Genomic DNA, 23,817 nt, shown 5'->3' with positions numbered 1-23,817 from the left:
TACTGCCTCTGCTCGCACGGACTCACTAAACACACATGCTTCGTTTGTAAATGATGTCTGAGTGTTGGAGTGTGGCCCCTGGCTATCCGTAACAAAATAGAAAAGAAAATTGTGCCGTGTGCTTTTCCTTAAATATAAGGAATGTGACACGATTTATACTTTTACTTTTGATACTTAAGTATATTTAAAAACCAAATACATTAAGACTTTTACTCAAGTAGTATTTTACTGGGGGACTTTCATTTTTACTTGAGTAATTTTCTATAAAAGGTATCAATTGGGTACTTTTTCCACCAGTGCACTTGTGCCATGTCATGACATACCTGAACCACCTATTGTGATGTGCCTGGAGACTGGAGTGCTTCTTTAAATGTGTTCCTTTAGTATGCATTTTCTTGATAGACTCAATACAATATGTGGAGAAAACGGGCTCCAAATATTAGGGATCAATGAAAGAAATCCCTCTAAATGGTTCCAGCACCAATTGGTAGATAAAATAAAAAAATCTGAACTTGTGGATAATTTAGGGTTTGTATTTTATGAATCATACCGGATACACTAGACCCACTCCAATTCGAATAACAACAGATCCACAGATGACGCAATCTCAATCGCACTACACACTGCCCTATCCCACCTGGACAAAAGCAACATCCATGTGAGAATGCTGTTCATTCACTACAGCTCAGCGTTTTAAACACCACGGTGCCCACAGAGCTCATCACTAAGCTAAGCACCCTGGGACTTAACACCTCCCTCTGCAACTGGATCCTGGACTTCCTGACGGGCCGCCCCCCAGGTGGTTAAGGGTAAGTATCGACACATCACCGCCTGGTATGGCAACTGCTCGGCAAATGACCATAAGGCGCCACAGAGGGTAGTGCCTACGGCCCAGTACATCACTGGTGCCATGCTTCCTGCCATTCAGGACCTCTATACTAGGCGGTTTCAGAGGAAAGACCAAAAATGTGTCAAAGACTCCAGTAGCCCAAGTCAAGGACCAAAAGGCTCCTTAACAGCTTCTACCCCCAAGCCATAAGACTGCTGAACAATTAATCAAATGGCCACTCGGACTATTTACATTGACACCCCCCCCCCCCCCCCCCCCAATTTGTTTTTTATACTGTTGCTACTCGCTGTTTATTATCTGTGCATAGTCACTTCACACCTACATACATGTACAAATGACCTCGCCTAATCTGAACCCCCGCACATTGACTCAGTACAGGTACCCCCTGTATATAGCCTCGTTATTGTTATTTTATCGTGGTAATTTTTTATCATTTTTTACTTCAGTTTATTTGGTAAATATTTCCTTAACTCTTTCTTGAACTGCACTGTTGTTTAAGGGCTTGTAAGTAAGCATTTCACGGTAAGGTTGTATTCGGCGCATGTGACAAAACGTTTGACTTGATGTCCCAAATCTCCTGGAAACAGGAGACAAAGGAATGTGAGACAGAGGTTTAATCTTAGAAACATGAAAGGTGGGATGAATACAGAGGGTTTTGGGCAACAGAAGACGAACAACAGACAGGCTAAGAATATTTGAGATGGGAAAAGGGCAGATAAAAGAGGGGGGAAAGTTTAAGGGACTCCACCCGGAGGGTCAGATCTCGAGTGGACAGCCATACCCTCTGCCCGAGATGATAACGGGGAGCCGGGGTCCAGTGTCGGACCGCCTGTTGTCAATACCTGGAGGTGGTCTTGTTGAGAAAAGCAGACAGGGCTCTCTTCCAGGTACGTCAACAGCGGTGGACGAACATCTGGGCCGAGGGTATGCTGACCTCTTGCTCAGGGAAGAGCGGGGGCTGAAATACGATGGAGAACTCGAAAGGCAGGAGACCAGTGGCCGAGCAGGGAAGGGTGTTGCAGGCATATTCCACCCACATGATCAGCTGGCTCCAGGTGGTGTGGTTGATGGAGACGAGGCAATGAAGAGCAGTCTCCAGGTTCTGATTCGCTCGCTCCAACTGGCCATTAGACTGAGGGTGAAAACCGGAGGACAGGATGGCCGACGACCCAATGTGGCTGCAGAACGCCTTCCAGAACCAGGATGAGAACTGAGGACCGCGATCGGAGACCATGTTCACCGGAAGTCCATGGATCCGGAAGACTTCTACACAATGAGCTGGGCCATCTCCTTGGCTGATGATAACTTGGGAAGGGGAATTAAATGGGCGGCTTTGGAAGACCTATCCACCACCGTAAGGATAGTGGTGTTGCAATCTGATGAAGGGAGTCCAGTGATGAAGTCCAGGGATATATGAGAATGAGGTGAGGAACAGGGAGTGGTTGATGGAGGCCAGCCGGAGCTTGCAGCGGAGTCTTATTCTGAGCAGTGGAGGTGGAGACGTCAGGAACCTTGGTGGGCCACCAAGGCCAGGGTCTGATGGGAGCCAGGATGACAGGCAAGTCTGGAGGAATGAACCCATGTCGTCAAAGTAGACAAACACAAATCGTTTCAACATATCACGGAGCACATCGTTGACCAGGGCCTGGAACAATGCGGGAGCATTGGACAGTCCGAATGACATAACAAGGTACTCATAGTTCCCGCTAGCCGTGGTAAAATCTGTCTTCTATTTTGTCTCCTTCCCGTATCCAAACCAGATGGTAGGCGTTCCAAAGTTCCAACTTTGAGAAGATCAACGCCCTCCTGGAAACGCTCGAAAGCCGAGCAGATGAGTGATAGAGGGGAACATTTTTTTAACCGTTATGTCATTAAGACCCTGGGTAGTCGATATACGGGCGGGGGAGGCAGATGGACGAATACTCCCTGCAGCAAGACTATGGGTCTTGGTCTCCAGACCTGACAATTAAAGCTGCCCACCCGAGGTTCTGTAGGTCCCAGGAGAGAAAGTCAATAGCGTAGTCGTGGGGTCGATGCGGAAGGAGAGATGTAGCACGTGCCAATATATCCTCCAAACACTTAGAGGGCATATCACTTTTATACAATGGGTTACCAAACATATTCAAATAATGATTGATGTATTTTCATTAACTTTATTTTGATGAATTGATTCATATTATTTCATCCTTCCACAAGATATATTCCTGACACAAATCTAGGGTTGCTACCCAAGCCGGCTGGTCGTTCGTTCTAACGGTTTGGTTGCTAGAAATGCGACCCAGTTGTTCAGTCTTTTTGTTCTGTGTCTATGGACACGACCCAGTCATTCGCTCTAAATGTTCCATTGCCATACTGGCTGGCAACATTCTTATCCCTTGCTTGCTAGCTTAGCCAACTACGGCTAACTTACAGTCACGTCAAACAGTGCAGACAGAATAACAACAGTAGCTGCATTTGTTTAAGCTGTTTTCTAGTGACATTTACTTGGATACATCCATAACAATAAGCTAATAAGCGATTTTGCATGGCGTAGAAAATGTGCTCTCTTGTCAGGACACTGTTGTTCAGAGGAGCTAGCCAACAACACAGCTAACAACACAGCTAACAACACGGCCAACAACACAGCCAACAACACAGCCAACAACACAGCCAATAACACAGCTAACAACACAGCCAACAACACAGCCAACAACACAGCCAACAACACAAATAACACAATCACTTCAAACTGAAGCTGTTAACACTGCAAACTAGCTGCACTTCGATTCGTTGTAACTTTTTGGAGATCAAGTTTATAAAGTGCCTGGCTTGGCTGAAAATACATTTTAACGTCACAGATTTAGTCGGTGGTAACTTGTAGAATAGACACCGGCTGGAATGCGGTTTTAACAAATCAGTATTTAGGATTAAACCCACCTGTTGTGTAAATTCAACTAACACTCTTTTACTGTAATGTACAATTTTTCATATTTACTATCATCCGATTCCTTGTTGTCCACTATAGTTCACATGCATTAAAAAAAGTTATGTTTATTTCACACAAAACATTTGTGATGTAAAACAATAAATACTTTCAAAAATACTTTTTTTTTGCTTTCTTTTCAGGAGGATTAAGCAGTAGTTTAATGCACTAGGGAACACATAATTAATAGACTACCGTGTATGGCTTCCTAATCGTACCAATACTCATGATACTACCGTACATCGAGCCCAGAAGAGCACTATCATTTGAATATAACAGTGTGCTTTTTTTTACTCTAGGTCTGTGGAGACAAAGAAGGGAATGATGGGGATGAAGGGGATGGAGTTTTTGAAACAGATCGGCGTAAGGGGTTATGAGACAGATTTAAGGTGCACTGAAATATTCATCCTGAGGTGTTCTGAAACATGACATGGTGTGTTGTAACACCACATAATCAAGAGTTGTGCAACACCTTGCCAGAGACTGGGACTGACCCAGAACAGGTTGAAAACACTATTGTGGTGTTTCCAGTCCTGTCTAGTGGAGAATTAGATCCTTTCTTCTGGAGTTTCCAAATACTGTAAATGGGAGTCCCTCCCTACTCTTATACGTGACCAGTTTCAGGAAGCTATACATATGTCTCACATCACTATTTCACAGCAGAGGTATTTATTTATCAAAATTTGTTTTTTTGGCAGAAATGCCTTCTTGAACATGTGAACTTTCATGTGCCTTAATAACAAACAAACTTGTAAGCCATCAGTAAATACAAATAAAAGTGTTAAAGTACGAGCCTAGTTGGTTAAGCCAAGGTAAAAGTGAGCATCCTTCCCGCAATCCATGATTGGCTGAGACAATTGATTGGTTGGACATGATTGGTTGGACATGATTGGTTGGACATGATGAGAGATGAGATCTGATTGGTCTGCCATGTATCACGCTTCTGTCTATTACATGAGCTGCTCAGTATGTGGGGCTAGTCCTTTCTTCTGCAGATTTTTTTAAAGGTATGGTAGCCATGGAGAAACTGCAAAAGCGTTGCTACTGCTGTCAACAACATTGCTGCCCTGAATTTAGCAGGCACTATCAACAAAGATCAGTGCGGAAAAAAGCTGATGGACTACTTTCTGGAGGACGATCGAAAATGAATCAGACAATGAGGAAATCCCTGACTTAGTTAAACAGTTTCTTTGAACCAGACATTGTAGAGTCTTCTGATGACAGTGATGGGGAAGAAACGGCGATCAACAGTGTTGTTGTCACGGCAGAAGTTTGACCGAGTTTTGAAATCAGTGTGAAGCTCGGTGGAAGCAGAGTATGAGAAGGAGATTCTGGCGTTTGATTGCGGGAGATTATTCTTATTGCATTGCACAGTGTGAACCGGAGTGACGTGACACAATGGGCCAAACAAGCAAAACAAGTCAAACAAAACGTAAACAGCACAGCACATCTTACTTGGATCGGACCCTTTTTTTTCAATTTCCGCCTAAAATGACATACCGAAATCTAACTTCAGGACCTGAAGCAAGGATATGCATATTATTGATACTATTTGAAAGGAAACACGTTTAAGTTTGTTTAAAGGAGAATATAATTAGATCTGGTAAAAGATAATACAAAAAATATATTTTTTATTTAATCAGCTTTCAAATGTAAGAGAAAGAACATTATATCACATAGGAGTCTAGGCACATTTTGGATTTTGGCCACTAGATGGCAACGTTTTAGATTGATCTAATGAACCATTGCATTGCTGTACAAAAAAAAACATACACTATCTATTATTTATTTTTCATGCATCATCTTTGAAATGAGAGAAAGGCCAGAAAGTGATGTAGGATTCTAGGTGTAATTTAGATGTTGTCCACAAGATGGCAGCAGTGTGTGTGTGAAATATGTTCGACTGATCCATTGAAGAACTACATCACTACATAATATTTTGTATCAAGTCAGCCAAGTGTCTTTCACGAGTTTGCCCAAATGTGCCGAATTGGTCAATTGATACATGTTCAAGTACATAACTATAGATAACATACAAACGAGCTATGATAAAAAAAAAAAACATTTAAGTTTACACTCTCCCAGGAATCTCATACATGATGGATCATTAGCTTAAACACACATTTTCACACATCTAGATGGCCTGGCAGAGTGGGTGTGGAGCCAGAGACAGCAGTGGGGTCAAACTGTAAATCCCAGTTCATACATTTGAATATAGAAATGGATTTTAGCAAACAAAACTACACTACATTTGATCTCTGGGACACTCAAGATGAAAAATCAGAGCAAGATTATTGAATATAAGTACATAATGTACCTTCAGAGATAAATGTATCAAACCAGTTGCCATGATAAAAGTGTTTTGTTGTTGTACACTATCCTCAAACAATAGCATGGTATTTTTTTTCACTGTAATAGCTACTGTAGATTGGACACTACAGTTAGATTAACAATAATTTAAGCTTTCTTCCCATATAAGACATGTCTATGTCCTGGAATTTTAGTCACATCATCGCATATTGGGCAACAACTGTCGCAAAACACAGATCCACTAGATAACTTCCAAAGCAGAATTACTTGCCCATTGTTCCTCAACTACAGTGTATGATATAGCATTTTCTAACTCTGTCTCTACTTTAAAAAAACACCATATTATGTTTCGCAACATACAGTGGCTTGCGAAAGTATTCTCCCCTCTTGGCATTTTTCCTATTTTGTTGCCTTACAACCTGGAATTAAAATATATTTTTGGGGGGGTTTGTTTCATTTGATTTACACAACATGCCTTTGAAGATGTACAATATTTTTTTTGTGAAACAAACAAGAAATAAGAGAACAATTTTTTGCATAACTATTCACCCCCAAAGTCAATACTTTGATGAGCCACCTTTTGCAGAAATTACAGCTGCAAGTCTCGTGGGGTATGTTTCTATAAAAGTTTGGCACATCTAGCCACTGGGATGTTTGCCCATTCTTAAATGCAAAACTGCTCCAGCTCCTTCAAGTTGTTCCGCTGGTGTACAGAAATCTTTAAGTCATACCACAGATTCTCAATTGGATTGAGGTCTGGGATTTGACTAGGCCATTCCAAGACATTTACATGTTTCCCCTTAAACCACTCAAGTGTAGCTTTGTCCTGCTGGAAAGTGAACATCCGTCCCAGTCTCAATTCTCTGGAAGAGAATCCATCATTCCTTAAATTCTGACCAGTTTCCCATTCCTGCCAATGAAAAATATCCCCACAGTATGATGCTACTACCACCATGCTTCACAGTGGGGATGGTGATCTCAGAGTGATGAGAGGTGTTGGGTTTGCGCCAGACATAGAATTTTCCTTGATGGTCAAAAAGCTAAATTTTAGACTCATCTGACAAGAGTACCTTCCTCCATATGTTTTGGGAGTCTCCCACATGCCTTTTGATGAACACCAAATGTGTTTGCTTATTTTTCTTCTTTAAGCAATGGCTTTTTTGCTGGCCACTCTTCCGTAAAGCCCAGCTCTGTGGAGTGTACGGTTTAAAGTGGTTCTATGGACAGATACTCCAATCTCCGCTGTGGAGCTTCTGTGTTGCCTCTCTGATTAATGCCCTCCTTTCCTGGTCCATGAGTTTTGTTGGGCGGCCCTCTCTTGGCGGGTTTGTTGTGATGCCATATTCTTTCTATTTTTTTATAATGGATTTAATGGTGCTCCGTGGAATGTTCATAGTGTCGGATATTTTTTTTAACCCAACCCTGATCTGTATTTCTCCACAACTTTTGTCCCTGCCCTGTTTGGAGAGCTCCTTGGTCTTCATGGTGCCGCTTACTTGGTGGTGCCCCTTGCTTAGTGGTGTTGCAGACTCTGGGTCCTATCAGAACAGGTGCATATATACTGAGACCATATGACAGATCATGTGACACTTAGATTGCACACATGTGGAATTTATTTAACTAATGATGTGACTTCTGAAGGTAATTGGTTGCACCAGATCTTTTTTAGGGGCTTCATAGCAAAGGGGGTGAGTTCGTATACACTCATCAATTTTCAGTTCCTTATTTTTTTTTATATTTCTTGAAACAAGTATTTTCTTTCATTTCACTTCACCAATTTGGACTATATTGTGTATGTCCGTTACATGAATTCCAAATAAAAATGTATTTCATTTACAGGTTGTAACAAAATAGGAAAAATGCCAAGGGGGATGAATACTTTTGCAGGGCAGTGTAAGACTGAATAAAGGTGACCGGTCAGATATAGTGTGCTGATAACTCCTCCTTGGTAAATCCAAAAGGTAAAATGTACAGTATTTCACTCAAAGAATATAAAAAACTATATATTTGTGAAAATTTAAATTAAAAAGTTTGACCAGGATAATAATTAATGAGTACAAAATTACTTTTTCAAGACATGGTTTTAAAGCTTCAAATTCTTTATATTTTTCCCCCCCAAATTATCAACAAAACAATATATGTCATTATACACTCACCGGACAGATTATTGGATTCAAGCATCTAGTACCGGGTCAGACCCAGTGGCGGTCGGTGCCATTACAGATTACAGATTACAGATGAGGGAGGATGGCAGCCATTACAGATTACAGATGAGGGAGGACCATTTTTTTATGAGCATGATCTTATTTCTATTACAGCATATTGGATGACTGTCATTCATATTCACCCAGTTCAATGTAACAGTGATAGGTTTAGGTTACTGTCATTCATATTCACCCAGTTCAATGTAACAGTGATAGGTTTAGGATACTGTCATTCACATTCACCCAGTTCAATGTAACAGTGATAGGTTTAGGATACTGTCATTCATATTCACCCAGTTCAATGTAACAGTGATAGGTTTAGGATACTGTCATTCACATTCACCCAGTTCAATGTAACAGTGATAGGTTTAGGATACTGTCATTCATATTCACCCAGTTCAATGTAACAGTGATAGGTTTAAGCTACTACATGATACTCGAATTTTCCCCAATACCCATCATGAGATTGCTACAACCTAGCCTATGAATGAATGTTTACAACGTAGGTGGTTGAGAGACACATTTTATTTGACAGACAGTGACACATGGACCGCCTTGCACACTCTTGCCTGCATAGCTGATAGTGGGTGTAATCATTAGTCCAACAGTTGCAAACGAGAGTTTCTATTGGATATATTCAGGTATGTTTGTCCCCGATTTGTTCCGTTTGCTTCCGTTTCAGAAACTTTTTTTCAACAGAATCGGCAGAGTAAATACGCAGAATACACCCCAGATCACACATAAACACAGTTCACAGTTTCATAGCAGCCATGTTGTATTCCTTCTCGCATCTACGTTATGCGCTCTCCTCCCTTCGCTTGTGGACTTTAATGCCCAACACATCAGATGTATGTGACCAGGTGAAAAAACCTTTCCAAGCCAAACCGCTACAGACAGCCTACATTGTTGTCACCATATAAGCTAAAGTAATGTCATAGTCAGCATAGCTAATATAAACCTGTTACAATTATGCAGTAACATTACAGTGTACAGTCAGTAAGCTGTTACACCGGCGGAACCCGGTGGCAATAAATTAGTTCAACCAAAAACTTACCTTGACTTGGAAGAGTTCCAGTGTTGTGTTGGATAGTCATAGCCAGCTAGCATACATAGCATCCCTCTGTTTGTGCAGAGTATTTCAGTAGGATAAACAGGTCAGCTGTATTTGCTAGCTAACGAAGTCAAACTGAAAGTGAAAAATGTTCAATCTCCCTCTCTCTTTTAAAATGTTCATTCATTTAGGAAGAAAGGAATTTGTTCAAAACTGTTCAACTATTTTCTCTCTCTCTCTTTGAGTCTTTGCTTCATATAACAAGAAACGGCCACGTGACTCACTGTCTGTAGGAGCCATCTCTTTTTCGTGAACGGTGCAGTGTACTCTATTTATAATCTCACATTGGGCCTGGCACCTGTATTCTATTTATAATCTCACATTGGGCCTGGCAACTGTACTATATTTATAATCTCACATTGGGCCTGGCAACTGTATTCTATTTATAATCTCACATTGGGCCTGGCAACTGTATTCTATTTATAATCCCACATTGGGCCTGGCAACTGTATTCTATTTATAATCTCACATTGGGCCTGGCACCTGTATTCTATTTATAATCTCACATTGGGCCTGGCAACTGTATTCTATTTATAATCTCACATTGGTCCTGGCAACTGTATTCTATTTATAATCTCACATTGGGCCTGGCAACTGTATTCTATTTATAATCTCACATTGGGCCTGGCACCTGTATTCTATTTATAATCCCACATTGGGCCTGGCAACTGTATTCTATTTATAATCTCACATTGGGCCTGGCAACTGTATTCTATTTATAATCTCACATTGGGCCTGGCACCTGTATTCTATTTATAATCTCACATTGGGCCTGGCAACTATGTTCTATTTATAATCTCACATTGGGCCTGGCAACTGTATTCTGTTTATAATCCCACATTGGGCCTGGCACCTGTATTCTGTTAATAATCCCACATTGGGCCTGGCACCTGTATTCTGTTTATAATCTCACATTGGGTCTGGCAACTGTATTCTATTTATAATCTCACATTGGGCCTGGCAACTGTATTCTATTTATAATCTCACATTGGGCCTGGCAACTGTACTCTATTTATAATCTCACATTGGGCCTGGCACCTGTATTCTATTTATAATCTCACATTGGGTCTGGCACCTGTATTCTATTTATAATCTCACATTGGGCCTGGCAACTGTATTATATAATTTGTGTCATTGTTTACCAATTGCAAAGTATTAAATTCCCAGTGTCTTCTTTAAAATGTTAGAATATTGTCTGAAAAAACGCAACAACCAATATTTACACTATAAACCATTGGCATTTCCAAAAACCATTTGATAGTTTGAAAGTCTGACAAAACATGCGTTTTATGTTTTGATGCTGTTTTTTACAGTACATGCACTGACACACCAACAAGAAGTCTTTTAAAAACACCAGATATCAGTTTAGGTGCACAAATGTTCATGGTTTCACTACACAATGATAGTGCTTTGAGTCTTTTTATTTGAACAGTGTAGGAGAGCAGAGCAAGGAGGGCAGATCTGTAAACAAAGTAGACAAGACTCCAATATCCTCCCTTTGCCATTTTTTTATACTCTTTGTTTTGCAGCAGCAGGGAGGAAGAAACTTGACACAGAGGCGTTTTAGTCTAAGCCCTCTTCAGCGTGTAGTAAAAGGATAGGAAACATATAAAGGAGAGGAGGACTCAGGTATAGCAGGTATGATGACTCAGGTCTAGCAGGTAGGAGGATTCAGGTCTATCAGGTAGGAGGACTAAGGTCTAGCAGGTAGGAGGACTAAGGTCTAGCAGGTAGGAGGACTAAGGTCTATCAGGTAGGAGGACTCAGGTATAGCAGGTATGAGGACTCAGGTCTAGCAGGTAGGAGGACTAAGGTCTATCAGGTAGGAGGACTCAGGTATAGCAGGTATGAGGACTCAGGTCTAGCAGGTAGGAGGACTAAGGTCTATCAGGTAGGAGGACTCAGGTATAGCAGGTATGAGGACTCAGGTATAGCAGGTATGAGGACTAAGGTCTAGCAGGTAGGAGGACTCAGGTCTAGCAGGTAAGATAACTAAGGTCTAGCAGGTAGGATGACTCAGGTCTAGCAGGTAGGAGGACTAAGGTCTATCAGGTAGGAGGACTAAGGTCTATCAGGTAGGAGGACTAAGGTCTATCAGGTAGGAGGACTAAGGTCTATCAGGTAGGATGACTCAGGTATAGCAGGTAGGAGGACCCAGGTCTATCAGGTAGGAGGACGCAGGTCTTGCAGGTAGGAGGACTAAGGTCTAGCAGGTAGGAGGACTAAGGTCTAGCAGGTAGGAGGACTAAGGTCTAGCAGGTAGGAGGACTCAGGTCTAGCAGGTAGGAAGACTAAGGTCTAGCAGGTAGGAGGACTCAGGTCTAGCAGGTAGGAGGACTAAGGTCTAGCAGGTAGGAGGACCCAGGTCTAGCAGGTAGGAGGACTAAGGTCTAGCAGGTAGGAGGACTCAGGTCTTTCAGGTAAGAAGACCCAGGTCTTGCAGGTAGGAGGACTAAGGTCTAGCAGGTAGGAGGACTAAGGCCTAGCAGGTAGGAGGACCCAGGTCTTGCAGGTAGGAGGACTAAGGTCTAGCAGGTAGGGGGACTAAGGTCTAGCAGGTAAGATAACTAATGTCTAGCAGGTAGGAGGACTAAGGTCCCAGCAGGTAGGAGGACTAGGGTCTAGCAGGTAGGAGGACTAAGGTCTAGCAGGTAGGAGGACTAAGGTCTATCAGGTAGGAGGACTAAGGTCTAGCAGGTAGGAGGACTAAGGTCTAGCAGGTAGGAGGACTAAGGTCTAGCAGGTAGGAGGACTAAGGTCTATCAGGTAGTAGGACTAAGGTCTAGCAGGTAGGAGGATTCAGGTCTAGCAGGTAGGATGACTAAGGTCTATCAGGTAGGAGGACTCAGGTCTATCAGGTAGGAGGACTAAGGTCTATCAGGTAGGAGGACTAAGGTCTATCAGGTAGGAGGACTAAGGTCTATCAGGTAGGAGGACTCAGGTATAGCAGGTAGGAGGACTAAGGTCTATCAGGTAGAAGGACTAAGGTCTATCAGGTAGGAGGACTCAGGTATAGCAGGTAGGAGGACTAAGGTCTAGCAGGTAGGGTGACCCAGGTCTAGCAGGTAGGATGACCCAGGTCTAGCAGGTAGGATGACCCAGGTCTAGCAGGTAGGATGACCCAGGTCTATCAGGTAGGAGGACTAAGGTCTAGCAGGTAGGATGACCCAGGTCTAGCAGGTAGGAGGACTCAGGTCTAGCAGGTAGGAGGACTAAGGTCTATCAGGTAGGAGGACAAAGGTCTAGGAGGTAGGAGGACTCAGGTCTATCAGGTAGGAGGACTAAGGTCTATCAGGTAGGAGGACAAAGGTCTAGGAGGTAAGAGAACTAAGGTCTAGCAGGTAGGAGGACTAAGGTCTAGCAGGTAGGAGGACTCAGGTCTATCAGGTAGGAGGACTAAGGTCTATCAGGTAGGAGGACAAAGGTCTAGGAGGTAAGAGAACTAAGGTCTAGCAGGTAGGAGGACCCAGGTCTAGCAGGTAGGAGGACCCAGGTTTAGCAGGTAGGAGGACAAAGGTCTATCAGGTAGGAGGATCCAGGTCTATCAGGTAGGAGGACTCAGGTCTATCAGGTAGGAGGACCCAGGTCTATCAGGTAGGAGGACTAAGGTCTAGCAGGTAGGAGGACCCAGGTCTAGCAGGTAGGAGGACCCAGGTCTATCAGGTAGGAGGACTCAGGTCTATCAGGTAGGAGGACCCAGGTCTAGCAGGTAGGAGGACCCAGGTTTAGCAGGTAGGAGGACTAAGGTCTAGCAGGTAGGAGGACTCAGGTCTATCAGGTAGGAGGACAAAGGTCTAGCAGGTAAGAGAACTAAGGTCTAGCAGGTAGGAGGACGCAGGTCTTGCAGGTAGGAGGACCCAGGTCTAGCAGGTAGGGTGACCCAGGTCTAGCAGGTAGGATGACCCAGGTCTAGCAGGTAGGATGACCCAGGTCTAGCAGGTAGGATGACCCAGGTCTATCAGGTAGGAGGACTAAGGTCTAGCAGGTAGGATGACCCAGGTCTAGCAGGTAGGAGGACTCAGGTCTAGCAGGTAGGAGGACTAAGGTCTAGCAGGTAGGAGGACCCAGGTCTATCAGGTAGGAGGACTAAGGTCTATCAGGTAGGAGGACAAAGGTCTAGGAGGTAAGAGAACTAAGGTCTAGCAGGTAGGAGGACTAAGGTCTAGCAGGTAGGAGGACTCAGGTCTATCAGGTAGGAGGACCCAGGTCTAGCAGGTAGGAGGACCCAGGTCTAGCAGGTAGGAGGACCCAGGTCTATCAGGTAGGAGGACTAAGGTCTAGCAGGTAGGAAGACCCAAGCCTGTTTAAAAGAAGATAACTCTGTCTGAGATGGTACTTTCACAGATATTTGCTGAATAGATTTAGTATTTTCCTAGACCACGTGGTGTGATGAGAATCTGATGAGCCAATATTGTCTTTCCCAGTTAATGCCAGGGTTTCTTAATGCATTATCCATAGTCCAGGAAACGACTAAAGTCTAGTGCTGAAATTACATTTTCATTTGATTTAAAGGGCAATTCTAGTTATGTTCCTTTCTCTGTAAGAACCAATTTCCCTGAATGTGAATGTACTAAGGAGTCTTGGGAAAGGTATCGGACCAAAACAGTGAAAACTCTGCGGGAGTTATATATATATATACGTATATATCATTTTTTTCTACATTTCTGCAATGTACTACAGCCTCCATCAATTTTAATATATGTATAAAACAAATGTAGGTAACCTTTATTTAACTAGGCAAGTCATTTAAGAACAAATACATTTTTACAATGACGGCCTACTAAGAGGTCCTTTAATACAGGTTGTTGTGGTAGGTTCACTTTCCTGGCTCAGGCTATTCCCCCCTCAATCGCCACATGAGTAACAATGAAGAAAAACCCAGCCAGGATGCAATCTATTCCTCAAATCAAGGGCATGCAGTCAGTGGCTAGATACAAACAAATACCTTCGTAATGTTGTCGTAAATAGACCCTTAACTTTCATGTCATTGTGTACACATCCTTATCAATACTTTTGCATTATCAAAGCTGTATCTCCATCCCTCCTATCTACTCTCTCCGCTCCCTCTCTCCTCTCTACTCCCTCTCTCCTCCCTCTCTCATCCCTCTCCTCTATCTGCTCCCTCTCTCTCTGCTCCCTCTCTCTGCTTTCTCTGCTTCCTTTCCATCTCTCTGCTCACTCTCTCCTATCTCGCTTTGCTTACTCACTCTCTCTCTGCTCCCTCTCTCACTCTCTCCATGGGTCCCTGAATGAATATGCCCTTTCTTCTTCTCCTGTTTTAATCAAAGGACCAATCACAGATCACACTGAGCCTTCATTAAATGACCAATCACAGTTCACACTAAGCCTTTATTAAAGGTCAGCATAGAGAGACGGTGGGTGAAGAGAGGAAGGGAGAGATGGAGAAGGGAAGAGGAGGGAGAGTCCGAGGGGAAGAGGAGGAAGAGACGAAGGGGGAGAAGAGGAGGGAGAGACGGAAGGGGGAGAAGAGGAGGGAGAGACGGAAGGGGGAGAAGAGGAGGGAGAGACGGAAGGGGGAGAAGAGGAGGGGGAGAAGAGGAGGGAGAGACATAGGGGAAGATGAGGGAGGGAGAGATGGAGGGGGGAGAAGAGGAAGGAGAGATGGAAGGGGGAGAAGAGGAGGGAGAGACGGAAGGGGAAGAAGAGGAGGGAGAGACGGAAGGGGGAGAAGAGGAGGGAGAGACGGAAGGGGGAGAAGAGGAGGGAGAGACATAGGGGAAGATGAGGGAGGGAGAGATGGAGGGGGGAGAAGAGGAGGGAGAGATGGAAGGGGGAGAAGAGGAGGGAGAGACATAGGGGAAGATGAGGGAGGGAGAGATGGAGGGGGGAGAAGAGGAGGGAGAGATGGAAGGGGGAGAAGAGGAGGGAGAGACATATGGGAAGCGGAGGGAGGGAGAAATGGAGGGGAGAAAAGGATGGAGAGACAGAGGGGAAGACGAGGGAGGGAGAGATGGAGGAGGGAGAAGGGAAGAGGCAGGAGAGTCCGAGGGGAAGAGGAGGAAGAGACGAAGGGGGAGAAGAGGAGAGAGAGACGTGTGGGGAGAAGGGGAGGGAGAGACGGAAGGGGGAGAAGAGGAGGGAGAGACATAGGGGAAGAGGAGGGAGGGAGAAATGGAGGGGAGAAGAGGAGGGAGAGACCGACGGGAAGAGGAGGGAGGGAAAGATGAAACAGGGAGAAGAGGAGGGAGGGAGAGACACAGACACTTCACCTCAATAATAAAGATAAAACAACAATTGAATACGTACTTTTGGCAAGTGACTTTTCAGTGGATCTGAAATATAACGTTACGTTGTTGTACCTCTGCAGTTACAAAGATCATAGGTCTGTGTTTGAAAGTATCGAATGCCCTCTGTCATGATTATCATCGAAAGCAATTCAATCTTATATGAGGAAAAATAGATAATTGAATCATGAAAAGTGTCTGCGTTTTTTTTCAATCACAGCAATACAACCCTACATGTTGGTCTTTAAAAAAAAACATTTCACCTTTTTTTAATTTATTTTTTATTTCCCCTTTATTTAACCAGGTAGGCCAGTTGAGAACAAGTTCTCATTTACAACTGTGACCTGGCCAAGATAATGCAAAGCAGTGCGACACAAACAACAACACAGAGTTACACATGGAATAAACAAACAATACAGTCAATAACACAATAGAAAAGTCTATATACAGTGTGTGCATATGAGGTAGGATAAGGGAGGCAAGGCAATAAAGAGGCCATAGTGGCGAAATAATTACAATTTAGCAACTAAACACTGGAGTGATAGATGTGCAGAATATGAATATGCAAGTAGGATACTGGGGTGCAAAGGAGCAAAAAAAATTAAATAGCAATATGGGGATGAGGTAGTTGGATGGGCTATTTACAGATGTGCTATGTACAGGTGCAATAATCTGTGAGCTGCTCTGACAGCTGATGCTTAAAGTTAATGAGGGAGATATGAGTCTCCAGTTTCAGTGATTTTTGCAATTCGTTCCAGACATTGGCAGCAGAGAACTGGAAGGAAAGGCGGCCACATGAGGAATTGGCTTTGTGGGTGACCAGTGAAATATACCTGCTGGAGCGCGTGCTATGGGTGGGTGCTACTATGGTGACCAGTGAGCTGAGATAAGGCGGGGCTTTACCTAGCAAAGAATTAAAGATGACCTGGAGCCAGTGGGTTTGGCGACGAATATGAAGCGAGGGCCAGCCAACGAGAGCTTACAAGTCGCAGAGGTGGGTGGTATATGGGGCTTTAGTGACAAAACGGATGCCACTATTATAGACTACATCCAGTTTGCTGAGTAGAGTGTTGGAGGTTATTTTGTAAATGACATCGCCGAAGTCAAGGATCGGTAGGATAGTCAGTTGTACGAGGGTATGTTTGGCAGCATGAGTGAATTATGCTTTGTTGCGAAATAGGAAGCCGATTCTAGATTTAATTTTGGATTGGAGATGCTTAATGTGAGTCTGGAAGGAGAGTTTACAGAGTTTACCAGACACCTAGGTATTTGTAGTTGTCCACATATACTAAGTCAGAGCCGTCCAGAGTAGGGATACTGGACGGGCAGGCAGGTGCGGGCAGCGCTTGGTTGAAGAGCGTGCATTTAGTTTGACTTGCATTTAAGAGCAGTTGGAGGCCACGGAAGGAGAGTTGTATGGCATTGAAGCTCGTCTGGAGGTTAGTTAACACAGTATCCAAAGAAGGGACAGAGGTATACAGAATGGTGTTGTCTGCGTAGAGGTGGATCAGAGAATCACCAGCAGCAAGAGCGACAACATTGATGTACACAGAGAAAAGAGTCAGCCCGAGAATTGAACCCTGTGGCACCCCCATAGACACTGCCAGAGTTCCGGACAACAGGCCCTCCGATCTGACACACTGAACTCTGTCTGAGAAGTAGTTAGTGAACCAGGCGAGGCAGTCATTTGAGAAACCAATCCTGTTAAGTCTGCTGATAAGAATGTGGTGAGTGACAGAGTCGAAACCATTGGCCAGGTCGATGAATACGGCTGCACAGTATTGTCTTTTTTCGATAGCTGTTATGATATCGTTTAGGACCTTGAGTGTGGCTGAGGTGCACCCATGACCAGCTCGGAAACCAGATTGCATATCGGAGAAGGTAAGGTGGGATTCGAAATGGTCGGTGATCTGTTTGTTAACTAGATTTTCGAAGACCTTAGAAAGGCAGGGTAGGATAGAAATAGGTCTGTAACAGTTTGGGTCTAGAGTGTTTCCCCCTTTGAAGAGGGGGATGACCGCGGCAGCTTTCCAATCTTTGGGGATCTCAGACAATACGAAAGAGAGGTTGAACAGGCTAGTAATAGGGGTTGCAACAATTGCAGCGGACACATTTAGAAAGAGAGGGTCCAGATTGTCTAGCCCAGCTGATTTGTACGGGTCCATATATTGCAACTCTTTCAGAACATCAGCTATTTGGATTTGGGTGAAGGAGAAATGGGGGAGGCTTGGGCAAGTTGCTGTGGGGGTGTTGACCAGGGTAGGGTAGCCAGGTGGAAAGCATGGCCAGCCGTAGAAAAATGCTTATTGAAAATCTCAATTATCTTGGATGTATCGGAGGTGACAGAGTTTCCTGTCCTCAGTGCAGTGGGCAGCTGGGAGGAGGTGACAGTGTTTCCTAGCCTCAGTGCAGTTGGCAGCTGGGAGGAGGAGCTCGTATTCTCCATGGACTTTACAGTGTCCCAGAACTTTTTGGAGTTTGTGCTGCAGGATGCACATTTCTGTTTGAAAAGGCTAGCCTTTGCTTTCCTAACTGCCTGTGAATATTGGTTCCTAACTTCCCTGAAAAGTTGCATATCGCAGGGGCTATTTGATGCTAATGCAGTGCGCCACAGGATGTTTATGTGCTGGTCAAGGGCAGTCAGGTCTGGAGTGAACCAAGGACTATATCTGTTCCTGGTTCTACATTTTTTGAATGGGTTATGCTTATTTAAGATGGTGAAGAAAGCACTTTTAAAGAATAACCAGGCATCCTCTACTGATGGAATGAGGTCAATATCCTTCCAGGATACCCGGGCCAGATCGATTAGAAAGGCTTGCTCGCAGAAGTGTTTTAGGGAGCGTTTGACAGTGATGAGGGGTGGTCGTTTGACCGCAGACCCATTACGGACGCAGGCAATGAGGCAGTGATCACTGAGATCCTGGTTGTAGACAGCAGAGGTATATTTGGAGGGCAGGTTGGTCAGGATGATATCAATGGTGGTGTCCGTGTTTAGGGATTTGGGGTTGTACCTGGTAGGTTCATTGATAATTTGTGTGAGATGGAGGGCATCTAGATTAGATTGTAGGACGGCCGAGGTGTGAAGCATGTTTTATATAATGTTTTGCTTTTATTTAACTAGGCAAGTCAGTTAAGAACAAATTCTTATTTTCAATGACGGCCTAGGAACAGTGGGTTAACTGCCTTGTTCAGAGGCAGAACGACAGATTTTTACCTTGTCAGCTCGGGATTTGATCTCGCAACCTTCCAGTTACTAGTCCAACGCTCTAACCACTAGGCTACCTGCCGTCACTACACTCTAACCACTAGGCTACCTGCCGCCCCAGTTGTCCCAGTTTAGGTCACCTAACTGTACGAGCACTGAAGATAGATGGGTGAAGATAGATGGGAGGCAATCAATTCACACATGGTGTCCAGGGCACAGCTGGGGGATGAAGGTGGTCTGTAACAAGTGGCAACGGTGAGAGACAACTTTCTCGAAAGAAGGATATTTTAAAGTAGAAGCTCAAATTGTTTATGCACAGACCTGGATAGTATGACAGAACTCTGCGGGCTATCTCTGCAGTAGATTGCAACTCCGCCCCCTTTGGCAGTTCTATCTTGTCGGAAAATGTTATAGTTAGGGATGGAAATTTCAGGATTTTTGGTGGCCTTACTAAACCAGGATTCCGACACGGCTAGGACATCTGGGTTGGTAGAATGTGCTAAAGCAGTGAATAAAACAAACTTAGGGAGGAGGCTTCTAATGGTAACATGCATGAAACCAAGGCTTTTACGGTTACATATGTCAATAAATGGGAGTGCCTGGGGAATGGCAGTGGAGCTAGGCGCTGCAGTGCCTGGATTAACCTTTTGGAACAGAGGAGGAGTAGGATAAGGGTACGGCTAAAGGCTATAAGAACTGGTCATCTAGTGCATTCGAAACAGAGAGTAAAAGGAGCAGGTTTCTTTGGTATGGTACTCCATATTGAACAGCATACCAACGGTACTCCATATTGAACAGCATACCAACGGTACTGCATATTGAACAGCGTACCAACGGTACTGCATATTGAACAGCGTACCAACGGTACTGCATATTGAACAGCGTACCAACGGTGCTTCATATTGAACAGCATACCAATGGTACTGCAGATTGAACAGCATACCAACGGTACTCCATATTGAACAGCGTACCAACGGTGCTTCATATTGAACAGCGTACCAACGGTACTCCATATTGAACAGCGTACCAACGGTGCTTCATATTGAACAGCGTACCAACGGTGCTTCATATTGAACAGCGTACCAACGGTACTGCATATTGAACAGCGTACCAACGGTGCTTCATATTGAACAGCGTACCAACGGTGCTTCATATTGAACAGCGTACCAACGGTGCTTCATATTGAACAGCGTACCAACGGTGCTGCATATTGAACAGCGTACCAACGGTGCTTCATATTGAACAGCGTACCAAAGGTACTTCATATTGAACAGCGTACCAACGGTGCTGCATATTGAACAGCGTACCAACGGTGCTTCATATTGAACAGCGTACCAACGGTGCTGCATATTGAACAGCGTACCAACGGTGCTGCATATTGAACAGCGTACCAACGGTGCTTCATATTGAACAGCGTACCAAAGGTACTTCATATTGAACAGCGTACCAACGGTGCTGCATATTGAACAGCGTACCAACGGTGCTGCATATTGAACAGCGTACCAACGGTGCTTCATATTGAACAGCGTACCAAAGGTACTTCATATTGAACAGCGTACCAACGGTGCTGCATATTGAACAGCGTACCAACGGTACTGCATATTGAACAGCGTACCAACGGTGCTTCATATTGAACAGCGTACCAACGGTGCTTCATATTGAACAGCGTACCAACGGTGCTTCATATTGAACAGCGTACCAACGGTGCTTCATATTGAACAGCGTACCAACGGTGCTTCATATTGAACAGCGTACCAACGGTGCTGCATATTGAACAGCATACCAACGGTGCTTCATATTGAACAGCATACCAACGGTGCTTCATATTGAACAGCGTACCAACGGTACTGCATATTGAACAGCGTACCAACGGTACTTCATATTGAACAGCATACCAACGGTACTGCATATTGAACAGCGTACCAAAGGTACTGTATATTAAACATTGTACCATCCGTACTGCATATTGAACAGCGTACCAACGGGTCTCCATATTACATACGAGCGGTACCTCATATTGAACAGTTTACCAACAGTACTCCATATTGAACAGCATACCAACGGTACTCCATATTGAACAGCATACCAACGGTGCTTCATATTGAACAGCGTACCAACCGTGCTGCATATTGAACAGCGTACCAACGGTGCTTCATATTGAACAGCGTACCAACGGTACTGCATATTGAACAGCGTACCAACGGTGCTTCATATTGAACAGCATACCAACGGTGCTGCATATTGAACAGCGTACCAACGGTGCTGCATATTGAACAGCGTACCAACGGTGCTTCATATTGAACAGCGTACCAACGGTGCTTCATATTGAACAGCGTACCAACGGTGCTGCATATTGAACAGCGTACCAACGGTGCTTCATATTGAACAGCGTACCAACGGTGCTTCATATTGAACAGCGTACCAACGGTGCTGCATATTGAACAGCGTACCAACGGTGCTGCATATTGAACAGCGTACCAACGGTGCTTCATATTGAACAGCGTACCAACGGTGCTTCATATTGAACAGCGTACCAACGGTGCTTCATATTGAACAGCGTACCAACGGTGCTGCATATTGAACAGCGTACCAACGGTGCTTCATATTGAACAGCGTACCAACGGTGCTTCATATTGAACAGCATACCAACGGTGCTTCATATTGAACAGCATACCAATGGTGCTTCATATTGAACAGCGTACCAACGGTACTGCATATTGAACAGCATACCAACGGTACTGCATATTGAACAGCGTACCAAAGGTACTGTATATTAAACATTGTACCATCCGTACTGCATATTGAACAGCGTACCAACGGGTCTCCATATTACATACGAGCGGTACCTCATATTGAACAGTTTACCAACAGTACTCCATATTGAACAGCATACCAATGGTACTGCATATTGAACAGCATACCAACGGTGCTTCATATTGAACAGCATACCAACGGTGCTTCATATTGAACAGCGTACCAACGGTGCTGCATATTGAACAGCGTACCAACGGTGCTTCATATTGAACAGCGTACCAACGGTGCTTCATATTGAACAGCGTACCAATGGTACTGCATATTGAACAGCGTACCAACGGTACTCCATATTGAACAGCATACCAACGGTGCTTCATATTGAACAGCGTACCAACGGTGCTTCATATTGAACAGCGTACCAACGGTGCTTCATATTGAACAGCGTACCAACGGTGCTTCATATTGAACAGCGTACCAACGGTGCTGCATATTGAACAGCGTACCAACGGTGCTGCATATTGAACAGCGTACCAACGGTGCTTCATATTGAACAGCGTACCAACGGTGCTTCATATTGAACAGCGTACCAACGGTGCTTCATATTGAACAGCGTACCAACGGTGCTGCATATTGAACAGCGTACCAACGGTGCTTCATATTGAACAGCGTACCAACGGTGCTTCATATTGAACAGCGTACCAACGGTGCTGCATATTGAACAGCGTACCAATGGTACTGCATATTGAACAGCGTACCAACGGTGCTTCATATTGAACAGCGTACCAACGGTACTGCATATTGAACAGCGTACCAACGGTACTGCATATTGAACAGCGTACCAATGGTACTGCATATTGAACAGCGTACCAACGGTGCTTCATATTGAACAGCGTACCAACGGTGCTGCATATTGAACAGCGTACCAACGGTGCTGCATATTGAACAGCGTACCAATGGTACTGCATATTGAACAGCGTACCAACGGTGCTTCATATTGAACAGCATACCAACGGTACTGCATATTGAACAGCATACCAATGGTACTGCATATTGAACAGCATACCAATGGTACTGCATATTGAACAGCATACCAACGGTGCTTCATATTGAACAGCGTACCAACGGTGCTTCATATTGAACAGCGTACCAACGGTACTGCATATTGAACAGCATACCAATGGTACTTCATATTGAACAGCGTACCAATGGTACTGCATATTGAACAGCATACCAATGGTACTGCATATTGAACAGCATACCAATGGTACTTCATATTGAACAGCGTACCAATGGTACTGCATATTGAACAGCATACCAATGGTACTTCATATTGAACAGCGTACCAATGGTACTGCATATTGAACAGCATACCAACGTTACTGCATATTGAACAGCATACCAATGGTACTTCATATTGAACAGCGTACCAATGGTACTGCATATTGAACGGCATACCAACGGTACTGCATATTGAACAGCGTACCAATGGTACTGCATATTGAACAGCATACCAATGGTACTGCATATTGAACAGCATACCAACGGTGCTTCATATTGAACAGCGTACCAACGGTGCTTCATATTGAACAGCGTACCAACGGTACTGCATATTGAACAGCGTACCAACGGTACTTCATATTGAACAGCATACCAACGGTACTGCATATTGAACAGCGTACCAAAGGTACTGTATATTAAACATTGTACCATCCGTACTGCATATTGAACAGCGTACCAACGGGTCTCCATATTACATACGAGCGGTACCTCATATTGAACAGTTTACCAACAGTACTCCATATTGAACAGCATACCAACGGTACTCCATATTGAACAGCATACCAACGGTGCTTCATATTGAACAGCGTACCAACGGTGCTTCATATTGAACAGCGTACCAACGGTGCTGCATATTGAACAGCGTACCAACGGTGCTTCATATTGAACAGCGTACCAACGGTGCTTCATATTGAACAGCGTACCAACGGTGCTTCATATTGAACAGCGTACCAACGGTGCTGCATATTGAACAGCGTACCAACGGTGCTTCATATTGAACAGCGTACCAACGGTGCTGCATATTGAACAGCGTACCAACGGTGCTTCATATTGAACAGCGTACCAACGGTGCTTCATATTGAACAGCGTACCAACGGTGCTTCATATTGAACAGCGT

This window comes from Salvelinus alpinus, chromosome 2, assembly GCF_045679555.1.
Source record: "Salvelinus alpinus chromosome 2, SLU_Salpinus.1, whole genome shotgun sequence".
Lineage (NCBI taxonomy): Eukaryota > Metazoa > Chordata > Actinopteri > Salmoniformes > Salmonidae > Salvelinus > Salvelinus alpinus.
Note: the sequence above shows the minus strand (reverse complement) of the source record.